The sequence below is a fragment of the Microtus oregoni genome, unplaced genomic scaffold, assembly GCF_018167655.1.
Source record: "Microtus oregoni isolate MIOR12 unplaced genomic scaffold, Mior012 000011F_ref0000422, whole genome shotgun sequence".
Classification (NCBI taxonomy): Eukaryota; Metazoa; Chordata; class Mammalia; order Rodentia; family Cricetidae; genus Microtus; species Microtus oregoni.
In genome coordinates, this window is record NW_024543070.1 from 33229672 (window position 1) to 33250721 (window position 21050).

The following is a 21050-nucleotide window of genomic DNA, read 5'->3' on the forward strand; positions in this document are numbered from 1 at the left end:
ACATAAAGATTCCATTCATCCAAAGCGAAGAAAGCATGTCTGTGTGATCTGAATTAAAGTAATAGAAATGTAAACCGTGGCTGATGAGCTGAGCAGCGGTAGCACACGCTTTTATCCCAGCACTTGAGAGGCGGAGGCAGGCTCTGTGAGTTCGCGGCCAACCTGTTCTACAGAGCAAGTTCTAGGACAGCTAGAAACTTGTCCTAGAGAAATATAGGAAAACCCTGTCCTGAAAAACCAAACCAAACCAAACCAAACTAAACAAAAACAAGCAAAAAAACCCCCAACCATCTCCCCCCAAAAAACCATAACAAAAAAGAAAAAACAAAAAACCCCAAGCCTGATGACCCAGGAGAGGTAGACAGACACAAGAATCCAAGGACTCTAAACCCTGGGTACACAAGATTTGGGCTCATCACTGAAAGTATGGAGACTCATAAAATAATTTGTATAAATTTTTAGAGACTTGGCATAGACATCAGCAGGATGGCAGAATACAATGTTACAGTGCCTTTCATTAATGTTCCTTCCTTTTTTTCCCTGTGACTAAACAATGAAAACATCTTAAGGGAGGAGGGATTTGTCTTGACTTACAGTTTTAGAGGATACAGTCCATGGTAAGGAAGGCATGCCTCAGGGGTGGGAAACAGCTGGTCATGCTGCATCTGGGACAGGGGATACAAAAACTCACATTCGGTTTTCTTTCTTCCTTTTGTTGCTAATACAAGGCTGCATTCCTTACAATGGTACCACCCATAGCTAGGGGTGGGGACTCCTCCCACTTCAATTGACCTAATCAAGATAATTCTCATTCGTAACTGGCAACTGGATTAATTGGGATAATCTTTCATATGTGATGTGGGAGTCTGCTCTGTATGCTGTGAATACCATTGCTTAATAAAGCAACTGGCTAGGCCTATAGCAGAGTAGAAAGGAGGGCAGAGTCAGAGAGAAGCCATGTAGCCCTGCTGGAGACAGACGCTGAAATGTTGCTGGTGGCCACGAGCCTTGTGGTAAAATATAAAATAATGGAGATTGGTTAATTCTAGTTGTAAGAGCTAGCCAACAATATGCTTAAGTAATTGGTCAGTGTTTTAAATAATATAGTTTCCACATGATTATTTCTGGGCTAAGTGTCCAGGAACTAACTAGCGGCCTCCTCCTACAACACATAGGCATGCCCCGACGTTTGACTTTGGTGATTTTGTCAAGACGACAGTATTAAGCACTAAACACTGCATGATAGCTTCATTTCTGTTGTTGCGTTAAAAGACTAACCAAAAGCAATTTGGGAAGGAAATAGTTGATACTGTCTTTATTTCCTGAGGAAAGACAGGGTGAAAGCTCAATAAGAAATCTGTAGGTATAAACAGAATCATAGATGATGGAGGAACATTGCTTATGGGCTTGCTTCCTCAGCCTACTTTCTCACATAACCCAGGGCAAGCTGCCCAGGAGTGGCATTGCCCACAGTAGGCTGGGCCCTCTCACATCAGTCACTAATCAAGAAAATGCCCTTCAGACTTGCCTACATGCTAAGCTGGTGGAAGCAATTCCTCACTGAGGTTCCATCTTCCAAGGTGACTTCCTAGTTGGTGTCACTAGCACCTCTCACTTATACTTGGAGGCCATTGTCTGTCACTGAAGGAAGTCAGGACAGAAACTCAAGGCAGGAATCTGGAGGTAGGCCCTCGTGTTATTCCACATAGCATACATCAGGGTAGGAAACTCAGTCACAGCAAAGGAAGTACAGCAGAAACCACGAAGGAATGATGTTTGATGGTTCCTTTAGTGTCATGCTTAGCTAAATTTCTTACACAGCTCGTGACCACCTGACCAAGGAACTGGTGTAGCCCACTGAAGTCTGGAACCTTCTTAATCAATTAGCAATCAATTAATTCCCCATAAACAATGACCAGAGTAGATCAGGCAATCTTTAAACTGAGACTCCATTCACAGTCAAAGCTAACTATGGCACCCTTTAAGAAATAACTACTCATTGCACAAAACTGCTTTTACAAGCGCTAAGGATTCTGGGTAATACATTACATCCTCTATAAGAAGTCGAGACTTTAAGTGATGCAGTGAAGGCTGTAGGAATGGCAGTTTCAAATGACTTGATGTTACTGTGTCCACAGGCCCGGGGAGCACAGCATCGAGAGACCGTAGGCTTGGGACAAAGCTGGTGGAGCAAACACTTGACTTATCCCTTCCTCAACCAGGAAACTTCCCTGTTGGGCTTCAGGTCCTAGAATAACCCTTGGAGGCTTTGAAGCTTTAGAGATTTTAGGATTTATTTTCAGCTTATCTCCTAAGTTGGAAATAATGACTGAGTTTGGTGAGAACGTGCATAGGTAAACAAAGCTGATATGAATCAGTATAGACGGAACCTCAAGAACAGAGTAAGTAAACGGCAAGGCTACGGCAACAGAGTCTAAGAATAAGGAGACAGTACCCAGACAACGGTCCTGCAAACACTAAAGCTAAATGTGGGCATAGAGAAAAACAGATTCTTATGCATTGCTGTTGAGATTGCAGACTGGTGCAGCTTCATGTCTGCATGCTAAATCTGAGTTACCATAAGACCTGCAACCCCACTCCGAGGTTAGTGTCGGCAAGAAATGAAGACACAGTCCCAGAAATTCAGTCCATGACCTGCACAGGTGATCTGTTCGTAAGAGCCAGAGAACAGAAATGACCCAATGCCTCTCAGCTGTTAAATTCCAAAAGGAGACGTGGTGAACCAGTGAAGTTAATTCTGTTCAGTACCGAACGAAGCTCTGATATCTGCTGCAGTAAGGCTGAGTTTTGAGAATCCATCAAATGTTCCTGGAGCCAATGCTACATGATATATGATTCCATTTCTATGTCATGTCCTGAATATTCAAGTTCCTGGAGACAGAAAGCATAGAGCTACTGGGAAGGGTGTTGGAGTAATTGCTAATGAATTGTTTTCTGAGTTTGGGTAATTGGGATGTTTAAAAGATTGGCTTAGATAAAATACAAATTATATCTCCACATAAATTTTTTACCAGTGGTAAAAATGATTATTGAATTTAAATGTTTATAATTTATTCTATGATTATTATTTTTCAATTAAGCTGTTTAAGAAGCCATAAAAGAGATAATTCCAAAATGAAATTCTGAACATAAAATATTTTCAACTATTTGTTTATGAATAGTGATAGAATTTGAGTTAAAAAGTTGATTTAATGTGTGTGAGAAATTTTGTTTTTCTATTATAAAACTTGTTTGATGATAGGAATACTTGGAATACAGGAGGAGATCGAAGTGTGTGAGGATGAGATAGAACACTGTAAATAACAAAGAAAAAAACTGATACCTGCATGTTATCCAATACAGCTCCAAAGCCTACAATACTTACCAGCTGAATCTTGCAGGACAAACCTTCGGCTTTGTGATTCTAGGAATGAGAGCACAGGCTAGGCATCACAAATCATTGACTGAATGAAGCAACAGAGGAGAAGAACTCCAGGCTAAGGAATGGAATTGCATTTTGTCTGGAGTCTAGGTAGACCCTCTATTGACAGTTTCCAGCAGGTCAGGAAGGAGGAGGCATGAAATCATGATGGGAGCGGAGAGTGGTGACAATGCACAGATGCGTTGATTTGGGAGTGATTCCACAGGATAAAGTGATTACATCACCAGGAGTAATGGTTTCCAGGAACAGTGTAAAAGGTAAACAGATGATGTGAAGTGAAGCCAATTTCATGGTGTAGAAAGAGAAGGAGGAGGAGAACATGAGATAAAGAAGAATTTTAGATATGAGTATGTGAGAAAAATAATACATGGAGCTCAGAGACTGATGCAGCCCTTTCCAAGTGAGGCAGTTTTTCCTAATATTAATGCCATGATTATGAAGTTACGAGTGACCTCTAAGAGAATACTAGTCAAAAGATTATCAACAAGCATTGCTCTATCTAAAGTACTGGGAATTCAAAACTGTTTCTTAAGTAGTTATTGTATATGAAGATTTGAAGACGATCTCAGTCTTCCATTACTCTGTATGATATTGTGATTTATTTAAACAAACAGAGGTGAGAGGTAGTACATCACTAAAATTAAATTATGAAGTACATTTGTCTTAGTTAGGATTGCTGTGAAGAGGCACCATGACTATGGCAACTCTTATGAAGGAAAACATTTAATTGGGGAGTTTCCTTTTTCAGAGGTTTAGCCCCCCACTTATCATGAGAAGATATGATGTCATGCAGGCAGACATGGTGCTGGAAAAGAAACTGAGAGTTAATATATCTTCACCTGCAGTCAACAGGAAGTGGTCTGAGACATTGGACAGTATCTTGAGCATAGGAGACCTTAAAGCCTGCCTCCACAGTGGCACACTTTCTCCAACAAAGCCACATGCCCTAATAGTGCAACTCCCTATGAGCTTATGGGGTCTAATTATGTTCAAACAACCACAACATCTTAACAGTTGCTATCAAGAAACTCAATGGAAAATACATCACTCTTTTCCTTTGGTGCTCAGGATGTCAGAATAAACAGAAGTAAGAAAGGTAAACCCATTAGTTCTAAAAACAGATATCTGTCTTAATCTTTGCTATTATTTTATCATTTACAATAAATGGCTCAATAAAAATGAAATATGATATTTGGCACCATGCTTTGGTTTCCTCCCTGGTGTTCGGCCAGCATCTTGTGGCATGCATGCAATTTAATTCTCTAAAATCAGCTGGCCTTAGGTGGACACCTCGACTGATGACAGTTTATATGCAATACTAAAGCTTCTAGGGTTTGGCTTATTTCTAGTAAGGGCTAACAATTCCCTCCAGACCTTAAGGTAGAATTTACCTCAATCTTTTCCCATGTTGTCCTCACTGATCTGGCTCACCAACAACAAACCTGCTCTTTCTCTTACAGCTGAAGTGGCCAGGCAAGTTCAGTTCCGTCAGAGTGTTGAAACTGAACTTACACTCTAATTAGTTGATTTATTGTTTTAGCAGTAGTGAAAACTAGCAGCCATTGCGCTAGTTGAGATTTATATATTTTTACTAACAGTTTCTATGTGGCCCTTTTGCCTTGTTCTTTAAGCTACTTAAATGCTATCATGTTCTGTTAGTTTCACCAAGGCTGGATAAGCTTTGATTTTTAAATTACATTATATTTATTTATTTATGTGTGTGTGTGTGTGCGCGTGTGTGCGTGTGTACCACGGCACATGTGTAGAGACCAAAGGACAACTTGCTGGTATCTGTTCTTTCATTCTACTGTGTGGACCTCAGGGACCAAATTCAGGTAGTGAGGCATGGGGGGCAATTACCTGTACCCACTGAGTTACAACTCATGGAATTCCAGTTTCAGGAGACCCAACCCCTTCTTCTGTCCTCTTTGGGCACGTGCACATATTCATACATAATCTGGCTCATGCATATGCACATAAAATTAAAAAGATCATTAATGAAAGGAGGCTGTGTGGTGGCAAGAATACCTGTATTCAAGATATTATCTTTTCTTCCCCTTTTTAATAGATTTAAGTCTTGAAATTATCTTAATCTTGGTAAAAATGGAACAGCATATTCTACAGCACACTTTTTGCATATTATAAAACAACATGCAGATAAAAGACACTGGCACAATAATTTGGCTCGAGTAATATAATCATGATTCAGGGTTAGAAAGCTCAATTTCATTAAATGTATTTTGCCTAAATGAGAAATAGGACATGAATTTTGGTTATAAGCATACCAAGTACCCACTTAAATCAGAAAATGACAAACTATAATCTTAAGAAAAGTTTTCTGCTTTTTTTTCTTTTTCAAAGAAGGGCATCAAATCTTAGATTTACTCAGAATCACTGACTCTTCAGGTTTTCCACATGGTGCGAACAGTCTCTATCATATGAATATCATCAGGCAATCTAGAAATGATTTAGCTTTCTTTCTGATACAAATGCTGCTCACGCTACACAGGAGGCACTTCGCTTTGAAACAGCAAGCATTCGGCCTCAGTGCCTCTGTCAGAAAGTCCTGACTCCATGTGCCAAAGCCATAAGTGTGTCAAATAATCCTTTAATTAGATTACAAAATGCAGTTATTATATGTCAAATATCTATTGATCCCAGAAAGAAAATGGCTTGAGGTTTCTTAAGTATGAAGCACCAAAATTCATTTGCCATGCAATTAACTCCAAATTACTTCCTTGGGAAATTAATATTAGAGAGAATGTTTATCCATATAAAATGATATAATTGGCATTCTCAAATGAAAAAAAGAGAATGAAAATTAGTGATGAATAGTACGGTTTTTTAATACTCTTTGCTATTGTATGTAGTGTATTGTATGCCTTTTGCTTACTGTTACCTGTATTTTTTTTTTTTAGCACACATATTCATTTAAGAATCTAGGCAGATGGTGAAAGCATCAGTTCCTGAACAGGAATCATCCAGCTAAGGAGTGCTAGGGACAGAGCTGCTTTGTGTGGAACAATGAAGACCAGTCCTGGGATATGAAAACTAGGAAAATAAATAGAAGTTGACTAAACCTAGAGGGAAATGGGGGAGAAGACATCCAAATCGTCAAAGAAGTCATAGTTACAGATCTGGACCCAGGATTACAAAACAGCATCACACAGACATAGGACAGCAGCTTCATAATGGGAGGCTGGGGCTGGGAGTAGATGTTTGGTGGGTGAGGTTCAGAGGGCAGGTAACAGATGCTGAAGGAGTCAGGATTACACAAAGTATCTTGCTATTTCTCTCCTCCTAGACAATAATCAGTACAGGAGAGTCTCACATCTCACACTGCTGTGTGAGTGTGTGTGTGTGTGTGTGTGCGCGCGCGCACATGCAATTGGGGGGGGGGGTGTCATTCAGTTCTTTACTGACACTTCTGAGTATCTTCTAATCTAGTTCCTTCAGATTCTCTGAGACTTACCTCCTAACAACCTCAGCTGCCTGTTACAAGCTCCAGGCTATCTTACCTGAGATTCTGGTTTACTGGTGAATGAATCAGTTTCCTACAGTCTGCTTATTAGGTTAAATGACTTTCTCAAATAGTTCACAAATCTCGTGGAGGGATTACATACATTTACCTTCATTATATACAATACTAAGGACACAGGAAAAAGGAAGGTCTATGGTGACATACGGTGAAAGGGACCTGAAACCTCCGCATCTTCTGTGGACACACTGTCCTCCAAGAAACTTGGATCCAGCGGTGTACAAGTTCCCCAAGATCTTTCTTCTGTGGTTTTTATGGAGTTTTCTTTCTTTTTTTTTTATCAAATAGACACAACTTTTAGTAGCCTGGGTATACTAACATGACAATGGCCACTTTCCCCTTTCTTATGGCATTCCTCATTCCGGGATATGTGGCATTTATTATCAAAATAAGAGGGAGAAGGTCTTAACTACCTATAAGTCAAGATGGGCAGAGTTAAAAGTCTAGGCATACAGACAAAATGAAAAATGAGAGTCTGGGGGATGAGTCAGTAGGTGAAGAGCTTGTCTTGTAAGCACGAGAATCATAAGTTCTTTCCCTAGGAGTCACAAACAAAAATGTTAAAAGCCAGGAGTTGCGGTATGCTTGTAATCTGTAAGTGCTGGAGAAAATGAGGTAGGGGGATCCCTGGGGGTTTCTAGCTAGCCAGCCTGACCTACTACTTTCCTGGCCTATACCAGGCCAAGGAAAGACATTATCCTAAAAGAGAGACAGATATACCTGAATAACAACTCCCGAGGTTCTCCAAGAATCTCCACAAGCATAAACACTAATGTGCACTCAAATGAACATGTGCACCAGGGCTAGACAAAATAAATATATTTTTGCTCTCTATATTCAAAACACTTAGTTTTCTTGGAAGACTTTTTAAGAATGGAAAATCCAAACATTCAAAATTTTTGATGCTGTTGATAGATAGCAGATAAAGGCTGTTGATAGCAGACAAAGGCCTGGGTAATTGGCATGAGGAGATCTAGAATGATGGAGCCTAAACCATAGGGAGAGTGTGGAAGAGAGCATATTCTGAACAGTGGTCCTCACATGTTGCTGTGAGCCATCTGACTGGTTTTCCAGGAGAATAAGTAATTAAATAAACCCCAAGGCAGACTAGCTTCTTAACTAGTCTGGGATGTGTTTCTAATCCTCATGAAATCTGGAAGAGCACATCTGTTGTGGGTTATGGGATATTGTCCTCTGGGCATGATATGGCTATTGCCCTTCTTTGAATGCCCAGCAGGTATGGCTACCCACATAAGATCTTGCCAAGCTTGATCTCGTTAACATTCTGTTGTGAAGAGGGGCAGGTGTAAGAAGACCCTCTTCTTACGGTTGAATCTGTCAAACATTGTCCATGCTTTTGTGACTAACCTTTCACCTGTGCTCCTGTAAGTCACTCTAATTAAGCTTTACTTGGGTGGAATTGTTCCACTGTCTCCGTCATTGATACACTAACTTGGAACGAATAGATATTTGCTCATCTCCCCAGGAAAGAGCTCACACTATCACATGTATTTTCTTTGAAGGGAAAAATAAAGCTGGAAACGTAAGTGTGGCAAATGGAAACGAAGATAAGGGAGGATCCCAGTCATTTAAAGCAGGCTTCTGCACTAACACAGAGGACTCTGTAGCGTTAGTTCAATTTCTGTTGACTGCTAATCACTGCACATACCTGGAGACCAGCAATGCTGAAAATTAAAAGCTTCAGCGCTGCTGTGAGGGCAGTGATTCATGACAATATTTTGCTTCCATCTCCAGGAGAGTCTCCATTTATCTCCCATGGAGGTAGATAGTCTGAGGTTGACTTCTAAGACAGCCTGCCTCTCCCAACAGATGCCTAATCTTCCCGAGAAGTCAGTGCACAGCTTTTTAAAAATGATAGTGTTTATATTTGGGGGTGGAACTTGAATTATGACTTTGTTAGTTCTAGGAGTTTTATTTAAAGCAGAAATTTCTTTTTGTATTTGTGCTCTGTGATCCTATCATTTCATTTCCGGATTAAAGTCTCTAAAATTTAATAAAAATCTGTGACAAGAAGATTTGAGATTTGAATATGAATTTTTATAGTTCTCATTAAAATTATTAACTGAATTCTTATGATAGCTTTACAAAAGTCAAGAGGATTTTTGAAATAAATTTAAGTTTATCGAACAGGATATGAGTGTGCATGCTTGTAATTCCAGTATTTGGGAAACTTAGGTAGCTTTAGGGTTACTTTAAGTTCAAGGCATCTTCAGACCCTTGTCTCAAATAGGACAACAAAAAATTAATCTCATATGTTGCATAATAGCATGTACTCATGAGCTAACCCTTATGAAACATATCTGAAGACCAGTACTTGGTGTCATTTTTGTGGCTTATTATTGCATTTATTAAGAACAGGTTCTGGAGCAGGCCTTGTCAGCTTCTGGTTCCACTTGTCTGGGCATGTATTTAACAAAAAATGATAATCTGTGGAGTGTTGCGGTAACAGTATTCACTTCATAAGCTGTTCAGAGGATTAGTGTAAAATTTTGACATAGGTTATGAAACATCCCATATTAGCTATCTTATGATCCTACGGAGTAGACATCTTCCTGTCTAAATATCTATGCAGTGTGTAGCCATACATAAAAAGTATCCATACTGCAATATTATTTTAAAGACAATGTCATTAGAAAATTAAAGGAACAAAAAAATAGCTAATATTCTTTGTGTCTAGTGTGTGTTATAACTAATTTTACTCATAAACACCATACTGTCTGATTTAATCCTTGAAATAGTCTCCTACATCTTGTTGTGACTGCACAACAAGAGGGATCAGTAGAGCCCTCTTACTCTCAGCCTTGAAAGTAGAATTTGGATTGGTTTCTCACTTTTTCTTTTATTTTTTATTATTTTGATTTTTTGATTGATTGCGTGTGCCTGTGTGTGAGTGTGGTTGGGGGGAATGAGAGGAGGGTAGTATACCATGATTTGCATGTAGAAATCAGAGAACAACTTTGTGAACTTCCTTCTCTCTTTCCACCTTCAAATAAGTTCATAGGATTTGAGCTCAGGCCTTCAGACTTGAGCCATCAACAGCCTTATTCTCTTTTCTTAACTGACACTGGAAACATGTATATATTCATGAGGTACAATGAGGTGTTTTCATATAGGATTAAGTCAAGTTGACTAATACATCTGTCATCGTATGTGCTTCCTTTTTTCACTGAAGAAAATAAATGTAGTCTTCTGGTGATTTTCCATCATTTGCAATAATCATCATAAGCTGTAGTAACTATGCTGTAAACAGATTCCCAAAATTCATTCCTCTTGTCTTAGTATACCTGTTGATGTGGGGTGTCCTCTGTATGCTGGGAATATGTTTTATTACCATTGGTTAATAAAGAAGCTGCTCTGGCCTATGGCAGGGCAGAATATGTCTAGGCAGAAAATCCAAGCAGAGATACAGGTGAAGAAGGGTAGGGTTGGAAGAGATGCCAGTAGTTGTGGAGGAGTAGTGTGCCAGAGTCTCACCAGTAAGCCACAGGGCACATGGCAATACACAGATTATTAGGAATGGGTTATCTATTCCAGTTCTGCTCAGCACCTGAAGACCACTCTCAGGTCTGCTTCAAGGGGTGCACCCACACACTGAGACAATGGGGATGTTCTATTCGGAACTCACCAAGGCCAGCTCGCCTGGGTCTGAAAAAGCCTGGGACAAAACCGGACTAGCTGAACATAGCGGACAATGAGGACTACTGAGAACTCAAGAACAATGGCAATGGGTTTCTGATCCTACTGCACGTACTGGCTTTGTGGGAGCCTAGGCAGTTTGGATGCTCAACTTACTAGACCTGGATGGAGGTGGGGGTTCCTTGGACTTCCCACAGGGCAGGGTACCCTGATTGCTCTTCGGGCTGAGGAGGGGGGGACTTAATTGGGGGAGGGGGAGGGAAATGGGAGGCAGTGGCGGGGAAGAGACAGAAATCTTTAATAAATAAATAAATTAAAAAAAATAACAAATTCTCTGATTGAATGAAGTCAGAGAGTATCTGTCTTCCTCTGCCTGGCTGATGTCATTGGGCTTAATGTTTTCAGGTTCAACCAGGAGTCAAAAATGCTCATTTTGCATCTGCTCACACATCACAGTCCTGTCTGGAAGTTGATGTCAATTGTCATGTGATTGTGGTACCAGTGTTTCCATCACTGTGTGAAGGGCAGAGACTTTATAAGGCTTGACTAGCCTTTCTTAAATGGGTTAACTTAACACATCTACTTAGCTGAGGAATAACATTTGTTCTTTGTAAACAACATGTTGAAAAGTTTTTAATTAAAAAGCCTTCATAGTCCTTTGATATATGCACAATACTGCTTTTTATTTATTTTTATATTTTATTGTGTACGGATGTTTTGCCTACAGGTATATGTGTGTGTAACACATGCATGCCTAGTGCCTGCTGAGGTCAGAGGAGGGTGTCAGATTCCCGGGAACTGCAGCTTTCAGCAGTTATGAACTCATGTTTGTGTTGAGTACCAAACCTGGATCCTCTGTAAGAGCAGCAAGTGCCCTTAAGTGCTGAGTCATCTCTTCTGACTCAGAAAACTAATTTATACCCTTAGTATTTGGCACACTTAATACTCCTCAGTCATAATGCTGACACGGGAGCAAAGAGATTCATTTGCTAAGGGATTTGAACATACCTGCGTCAGCTTATAAATTCCTCATCTTCCTAGATGCAGAAACACGAGCGGCTCTACGGATATGGCAGAAGAGGACTTAATATTAGGACCCCAGTGTAGTCCATATTTACATGCTGTTGCAGGCAGAATTAGTTGCTTCTCCTTAGTGTCTAATATGATCAAACACCCATTGTTTTGTTTTTATGTAGAAACTGATAATGATAATACCATTAAATTAATAAATTAATAATAGAATATGATGTTTCTCATATTTTTCCCATTGATAATGCTAATGCCATTAAAATAATAAATTAATAATAGAATACGGCATTTCTCACGTTTTCCCCATTTTCCTTTTGAAATGCAATAAAAACAAGAAGAATCCAACTAGCATAGTTCGTAACCATTGTCATGGAATTATAAATATGAAAGCTAGAAAGCATTTGGAGTGAATTTAACTACAAAACATTCATATGGTTTGGGATTAAGGGGCTCAGAAAGTAACATCCCTGGGTTATCCATGGGAGGTATAGATAATGCTATTCAGATGACAGCAATTCTTCATTTGGACAGAGCACAAAAACAAGGTTTAAATGGGGATCCGACGCAGTGGATGTTTTAAAGAGGATTTAGCTGTTAAATTTGGAAGAATAGTAATTCGGTTGTTCTTGTGAGACTACCCTGTCATTGCCTTTTTTCAGGGAGCTTGTTTTTCTTGTATCTGCAGCTCCTAACAGAAGCTATTATAGGCACCCGTTGGAAAACCTGAAAACGTGCTGCATTTAGTATACATGAAAGCTCGAGGTTTAGACATGTTAGACTTTTTAAAAGTTCAGCATGTGGTGGAATTAAGACCTGGAGCCTGGAGGCACTGCAAATGTTGCTAAGGAAACACTGTGGGGTACAGTATTATATCCCTAAGAGCAGCTTTTAAAATAAAGATGTATAGAGAATGCTCAGTAGAAAACGGGCAAGATCACGAATTTGTTTGGGGAGGCTTATTTTCAGGTCTGAAAATTAATAATTGAAACTTTGCTGGAAGGGAAAGATTATTCTAACTGTGACTTAAGAATCCAAAGAGAGGTTATATTAAACTAAAGGACCTCAAATGAAGCACAGGGTGTGGGTGAGACCATCAGGAGAAAACAGTGACAATAGAAGTGTGGCGTTAGGTTCTGTCTGTTACAATAATGTTGCCTCACTGTGTTGTCCATTTGGACGAAGTTTTTTATTTATTAAACACATTCATTTCGTGTGCTATCTTTCTTTTTTTAAATGAAGACAAGGTCTAGAGTTCTGTTTTGAGGGTCAAGAATTTAGTTTTTTTTTATCACCAAAGACTTTTTTTATAATGTAAAATTTATGTATATAAAAAAATTGCCTGCATTTTTGTCTGTATATTACTTGCCTGCCTTGTGCCTATAGTGAACACAACAGTGTGCTGGCTCCTCTCGAACTGAAGTTACAGACAGTTGTGAGTTGCTGTGCTTGTGCTGGGTATCCACCCTGGCTCTGTAAGAAGAACGGAGAATTTTAGCATTAAAATGTGAGCAGTTTTATTGCAGATTCTCATTTTAGAAACATACTTCTTTTAAAAGAAATAAACCTTTTGGCAAAAATTGTCTAATGGCTTGAAAATCCTACCATTTGTTCAGAGCAATTTGTAATACAAGGCATGTGATGACTTTTATAAAATTATACAATATTCTTCGACAATTTAATTTAGTTTAGCATTGACATGAAGAACTGAGAAATCGCCCAAGTTGATGCATTTATCACAGTACCATCTCATGTCTCTGTGGACTCATTTAAGCATCTCATACTGCAAAGCCATACATAGTAGAACCAAACAATCGTACATTCGAAGCCATAACTAAATGCTGTTTAATGATCATGAATTACTGTGATGCTACAATGTAAACTTATGATTATTACAGCACAATTTTCTGAAATTTCATCAAGGACCCCATGTGTGTCAGCAGTTGATGTTTTTCATTTTTGTCAATGGCAAGCTTATTTAATTTATATATATATATTTCTTTTTTAACATTATTTCATTTTTGATATTATAATATAATTACATCTCTCTGTTCCTTTCCTCTCTCCAAGCCTTCTCATATACTCCTCCCTGTTCTCTTTCAAACTTACGGTCTTTTTTTCATTAAGTGTTAGTGCATCATGTACGTATATTGCATACATAGATATTCCTAAATATTGGATGCTCAGTCTGTGTACTATTACTTGAATGTATGTTTTCAAGGTCAACTTTGGTATTCAATAGCCACTGGGTGTTCTGTTCACCTAGGAAGACTATTTATCATGCTTTTAGCACTCCTTAGTTGCCTAAAGTTCTTTTTGGAGGGTTGAGGTCCCATGTCTATTCTCCCATTCGCTTTGGGATGTCTATTGGTTTTGTCCCTATTCAGCTCATTCTTGGGCAGCCATGTTGGTGAGACTTTATGGGAAACTTCATCTCACAGCAAACTCCTTCATCCTCTGGTCCTTATAATCTTTTTGCCTCCTCTTCCTCAATGATCCCTGAGCCCTGGGTATGACTGTTGCATTGTAGATTTATCTCTTGGGACTGGAACCATAACTTTACATTTTAATTAAAAAATATGGATATGAGTGTTTTGCCTGTATGTTTGTCTGCATGGCATTTGCTTGCTAGTTTACTATAGATGCAATAAAAGGTGTTGGATTCCTTGGAAGTTTCTAGGCAGTTGTGAGCTGCAATGTGGGTTCTGAGACCTGAATCTGGGTCTTTTGGAAGAGGCTTTATCTAGTGCTTCTAACTGCTAAGTCATAGCTATTGCCTCTGATTTTTTCCCCTGAAATAATTTGCCACCTTTATATCCTCATTTCTGATCTGTTTAGTCATCTTTTGCCCTTATTTTATTTGGATCATAGAAGTCCTATCGAGTTTTAAAGTTCTTACTAATGTCTGTATCCTAGAGCTTTGTCAGAGACGTGGATTGCAAATATTTTCTCTTAGTTCATAACTCATAATTATGGTTCATTCACATGAACTTTCAGAGAACAGAAGTTTACGCTTTGATAAGACCCACTTTTCTCAAATTTTCTTTTTATTGGGAGGGCTTTTGCTGTTAGCATAAGAATTCTTTGTAGTCTTTTCACAGATACTGTGTGTTTTTCTTTTCTTGCTTTCTTCATTTTTTAAAGTCAGGGTGTGTGTGTGTGTGTGTGTGTGTGTGTGTGTGTGTGTATGTGTGTGTAGCTCTGGCTGTTCTGGAACTCACTCTGTAGACCAGGGTGGCCTCGAACTCACAGAGATCCACCTGCCTCCATCTCCCAAGTGCTGGGATTCAAGATGTGCCCCCGTGTATGTGATTTCCAATGTAGGCGGTCATGTTGTCTGCAAAGGGGACAGATGATTTCTTCATTTCTGATATACCTGCTTTTTACCTTGTAACCTGTTCTGTCACTTAAACATCCAGCACCACATGGATAAACACAGCAGCAGAAGACATGATCGTTTCCCCAGCCCTTAGTGGGAAACAGTTTTCACACTTAACTGTGAGATCAAGTGCAGGTTCTCATTTGCAGAAGGTATTTGCCAAGTTCAGACAGCTCTTCCCTGTTCAAAACCAGCACAATACTGTAATGGTGGATGAATATTTATCCTTTGGTTTTGCTTTTAAACAGTCTACTTGTTATAAAATTGATAAACAATAAGCTTCACAAAATGGATCATCCAGATTCTTGTCATATGTATTTATATATATGCACATTTCACTGCTCACTCATCCCACCCTGGTTTCATTACTATATTCAGGACAACTTTAGCTAACCATAGCTTTCCACCAGGAAACCATTGACCTTCTATCATGGACGATTGTTCACTTTTACTAGAATTTTGTATCAATAAATCATACATGATATATAGTTTTTATTTGGATTATTTTATTATCAAGTTTTATCAAGATTCACAAAATCACTTGTGAAATTTGGGATTCATCTATGGAGTTACAAGTACCAATAACTTTTTCTTGTTTGTCAATAGTATTATTTTGATTTGATTCATAAATTTATATACTTATTCACTTGATAATTGACTTTAGTTGTTTAATTTTAATTTCTGAGCATGATAAATGTATGCATGTGGCATCATTATGATATTTATTTTTCTGAAATGTATATAACATTGATTCCTCTTTTTGCTATCAGTTTTCAAGCTTTTTGCCAAAATTTGAGAAGTAAATAATCAGCTTGAACAGATTGCAAACACTATTATATTAATATACCAAAATGCATTAGCTCTTCTTCTGTCAGAGTCTATTCATGTGTCTTCAGTAGTGTTTTCTTCAGTGTTGATTTTAACATTTTTGCTTAATACTAAGGTCTCTACTTTTTTTTTTTATTGCGAAAAGAAGAAAAAAAACATAAACAAAAAACAAGTTTCCACCTCCTCCCAGCCTCCCATTTCCCTTCCCCTCCTCCCACCCTTCTCCCCCTCCTCCCACCCTTCTCCCCTTCCTCCCACCCTTCTCCCCCTCCCCCCACTCCTCTCCCCCTCCCTCTCCAGTCCACAGAGCAGTCCGGGTTCCCTGCCCTGTGTTAAGTCCTAGGTCCTCCCCCCTCCGTCCATATCTAGGAAGGTGAACATCCAAACTGGCTAGGCTCCCACAAAGCCAGCACATTAAGTAGGATCAAAACCCCCTGCCATTGTCCTTGGTGTCTCATCAGCCCTCATTGTTCGCCATGTTCAGAGAGCAATACTGACGAATATCTTGCATATCATCATAGAATCTTCATCTGGTGATGGATAGAGATAGAGACAGAGACCCACACAGGAGCACTGGACTGAGCTCCCAAGGTCCCAAGGAGGAGCAGAAGGAGGGAGAACATGAGCAAAGAATTCGGGACCACGAGGCGTGCATCCACCCACTGAGACAGTGGAGCTGATCTACGGGGAGCTCACCAAGGCCAGCTGGACTGTGACCGAAAAAGCATGGGATAAAACCGGACTCTCTGAACATGGTCTCTACTTTTTAGTGGATAACTTTGTTGTGTTTTCCCCTAGTTGTCTGGCTGATGGCGGGATGTCACTGTTGTCATTAGCACTTCTTAAATCGTGTGAGAATGAATCTCTGCATATTTCTTTGCACTGTTTAATATGTAGGCTCCTTGGTACTTGATCCCTTGTGTGTCCAAAACAGCAACAGTAACAGCAGCAGAAGCAGCAACCATGTAAACAACCAAGCTACTTGCATGTGAAGAGGACCCCCAATCCTTCCACTCAGGATAAAAAATAAATTTTATTATTTTATGTTTTTTCCTTATTATTTTTTTTGTTAATGATAAAGTTATTCCTGTTTAAGAATTTACTTAGCAGTTGTTTGGTTTTATTTTCCCTGGTTCTGCCTTCTCCTAGTGTCAGGAAACTAAAATTCTAAGTGTTTTGTAGGGTCCATCAGTTGGACAATTCTGCCCTTTTGTGATGGCGTGAATTGGATTTACACTTTATACCCAAACAGTAAGTAAGAATGTTTCTAAAGAGTCCCCTAACCCCCACTCCCCATTATCAGTACACTTTAATTTTAGGATATCATACCCATATTGAAATTGATGGAATGTTCTACCTCTCAGTGGGAAGATGACTAAGAGATCAGCATTATTAAATACTGTTTAGAGTGGTAACATATGCACCCGTCTTAATTCCATCCCATGTCCTTTTGCTTCTTTATACAACTTACATTCCTTTATAAACACTCTTGCAAACCCTAATCTGTCAATTTTAACCTTATACGGCCTCTGTTGGTTCCACTGGTGTCATTATTTATTCATTTATAGAACTTTGAAATTCAATTTCAATAAGATTTTTTTGATAAAATTTAATTGAGTACAGTTGGTGGTTGGTAAATAATACATGTGGTCAGTCTTCCGCCTTTTCCAAAGTTCTGAAGATACTTTCATATGTAGAAAAATAACTGCATTTTGGGAAGAAAATGGAGCAGAAATCTGAAGTCATTAAACATTTAGGCTATTTCCATCTTAAGAAAAATTATTTCACAGAAAGGTTCTGACTTAAAATTTAAATGGTGTTATATGTTAAAACTTTTAGTATTTTAAATGAAGTAAGGTCAACATGTGTGAATTTGAATGCATACAAGATATGAGTTCTGAGCGGGTCTGCAGCATTCAGATTCCTGTGTGATGGTAACCAAGTGAGGATTGAAGTGAGCTTCTAGTTGTGAGGATGAACATATACAATATCTAGTCTGTAAGTTAAAGTTCTGTTTTTATGTTATTTTGCTGATTTTATCAATTATAAAGTTGCCATTAATGCATTACTCTAAATGTGTTCCTGTAAATATCACTTTTAAAGAAAATATGCTTTGAAGGCTGGGGAGATGGCTTAGTGGTAGTGGTTATGAGCATACACTACACTTTTAGAGGACCTGGGTTTTCCTAGCACCCACATGGAGGCTCACAACTCCATATTGTTATGCCCAAATCCACAAAGTCCCATAAATGCCAACAAGGACACCGAGTCCCATATGTAAAAGCAAAGAGCCTTTATTTTATGCAAGTTTGCAAACTCAGTCTCTCTGCATGTCCAACGTATTGGAATAAATGGAGAGTCTCGAGCTCAGATAGAGTTGAATTTTTATAGTAGTAAAGGTGAGGATGAGGGATTTCTGATGTTCAGGACCCCTGATTGGCTGATATTTGTCTAGGCATACACATCCTGGTGAGTGTGTGCTGGCAGGTGAGCCTATCTACAGCAGTTGGAATGTTAGGCATTTCCTTTGGATGGTTTGTTTTTGGGTGGTGCTCAGGTAATTTTAGTTTAGGGTATTTTCTGCAACTAGGTATTATTCAGGGTAAGCTACTGAGACTCAGACCTCTGTTAAACTTATCGATGGCTGAGTCCTACTCTGGCAGGTATAATGAAAGTTAAGAATTTCCTTTGGGTGATCTGTTCATATTTAGCTTATCATGGCTAGCTCTTACATTTCCGCCTTCACAAACACTGATGACAGGACCCAACCTTGAATCCTCCTTGCCCCTGGTTTTAAGGAGGTATGGTACTACTTAAATTAATAAATCTTGTATCCCATGCCAGGGAGTTCCCCCTTATCTTAGCCTTTCAACCTCTTCTGGGCAGGGAGCATGGGACGACGTGTTTCTTTCCGCAACTCCTTCAAGCTGACATTGGGTCGTTGTTATCTGGGCCTAAGCAGGTTGAAAGGCTAGCCAAAGGTAGGGAGGGAATTCAGGCAATGGGGCACTCATCAGACTTCATTGAAGGGACAGGGAGTGTTCATATCAGCTGAACTGGTCCACATCAGCTTTCAGGAAGTTCAGGGCTTGCCACCATTCAGAGCAGGTTATAGTCAGCAACTGATGCTTAGATAGCGTTGGCCAGCTAAGTGGAAGCCTATTGAGATAAGTTTAAACTAGGAAGAGAAATTAAAATTTAGAAAAAGAGCAGATAACAGGTATCTGTAAACAGAAAAAATAGACTCATACCTTTGATACCTAGCAAAAACTACAAATTTTGGTGAGAAGCATGTATATTTTTCTGCTGTCCAGAGAACCATGTATGGTTTGGACAGAGATGCCTTTGGCCCAATGAGAAACACGTTTAAGTTCATATTTAAATGATATCCAGAATAGATCTAAAATCTCGAGCTCGTGACCCACACAGTAAGTAGTCATTGCTCTATTAGCTTATTAGAACTATATTATAGGGGGGGGGGAAGATATCAGAAACATTTTCCATATCTTAACCTGTATTTATGTCTTAAGTCATTTCTTTTAGACCTTCAAAGCTAATGAACTTTTATATCCTCAGACCTTAAAACATTTTTTTGTTGTTTGTTTTGATTTAATGTTCAACAACCTTAGTGAACAGAGACTTGTGAATAACAGGTACTTTGAATTCCATCACCCCCAGGTAGGTGTCTACAATTAAGAAAAATAAAAATCCTCCTATTCTCATCTCCATGCATCCCCAGTCCAGCCACGAGAATAGATTTCTTCTATTTCCCCCTCCTCAGGAGATCAATGGGTCTCCCCTTGAGTCCTCCTTGCTACTAATCCTCTCTGGGTCTGTGAATAGCAGCATAGTTAATACCCTTTACTTTTCAGTTAATATCCACTTATAAGTGAGTATATTCTATGTTTGAATTTCTGAGTCTGGGTTACCTGACTCAGTATGATTTTTTTTTTCTAGTTCCACCTATTTGCCTTCAAATTCCAATTTAAAACATTTTTTAATGAGCTCAAGCTGGCTGTAGCTTTGTGGAAGGATCTGGATACCTTTTGTTGATAAACTGACATTATAACTGCCCTAACCATCAATACTATCAGAGATCCTAGCAGTATAAATAAAGCATATCTGAGTCAGACCAAATAGTTTCTGAATCTATTAAAAATGACAGGGATCAGAGTCCATATACAGTTAGTCATACCCATGTCTTCATAGCATTGGAGACAGAAATATCCAGAACAGCAGTCTTACTGTCTCAGCCAGGCCCATAAGGGGAATTTTTTCCTATGGAAGAAGGACATGGAAAAGACTGACCTTATTTTGTCTAGACCAATCAATTCTCCAATGTCCTGCTGTTTGTCCACAGTCTGGACTGGGTCCAGCAGGTGTTGTTCTGGGACATCTCGTCCAGTGGTCTGCATCGTCGTAATCCAGGTGGAGACCTCATGGTGTCTCATAATATTCTCTGAGACCTTGGGTTACTGCTAGGATCTTGGAATCTCTGTCTAATATAATAAACTTTTTTATCATTATTTTAAATGCTATATTCTGTAGATCGCTAAAGTATGAGGGCTGCCTATGTATGTCTGATTAGACAACATTTGTTTCTCATTACTTGTTTTAAGTTTGACATTGAAAACATATACAGGGACCTAAATAAGGCTTATTCCTATAATTAATTTATATCAGTACTTTAAGGATGACTGACTAACTTGTATTTCCTAATAGTCTATAGTAAGTTAGAATCCTTCTCAAGACTAGAACTCCACACTCTGTAATGATCTTGAATTGAAGCTAATAAAGACACTGAATTAGTCATTCTGAGGGTAAACACAGAACAAGTTTGTATCCAGCAGTAACTGCTGTCACCTGGAAGTCAAGGAAAAAGTCCCAAAGTGAATGGGAACAGGAGGAATCTATGATATAACATTGTCCTAGGACAAATTGAGACTCCGGTCTATTTTTATGCTGATTTATAGAACCCATCTTGACAGTTGTGTACCAAGTTGCCCTGGGAAAGCTGCTCTGAACCTGAAATTTTTCCTCCTTCACCAGTACCAATGACGGGACTCAATCATGGGTCATGTCTGTCTAGGGGATCAAGGGAGTGATACTGGAACTTCAATATCATCAATTGAACAGTATTGAACCATTTTTGAACAAAAGCCATCAAGTCTGTTGATAAG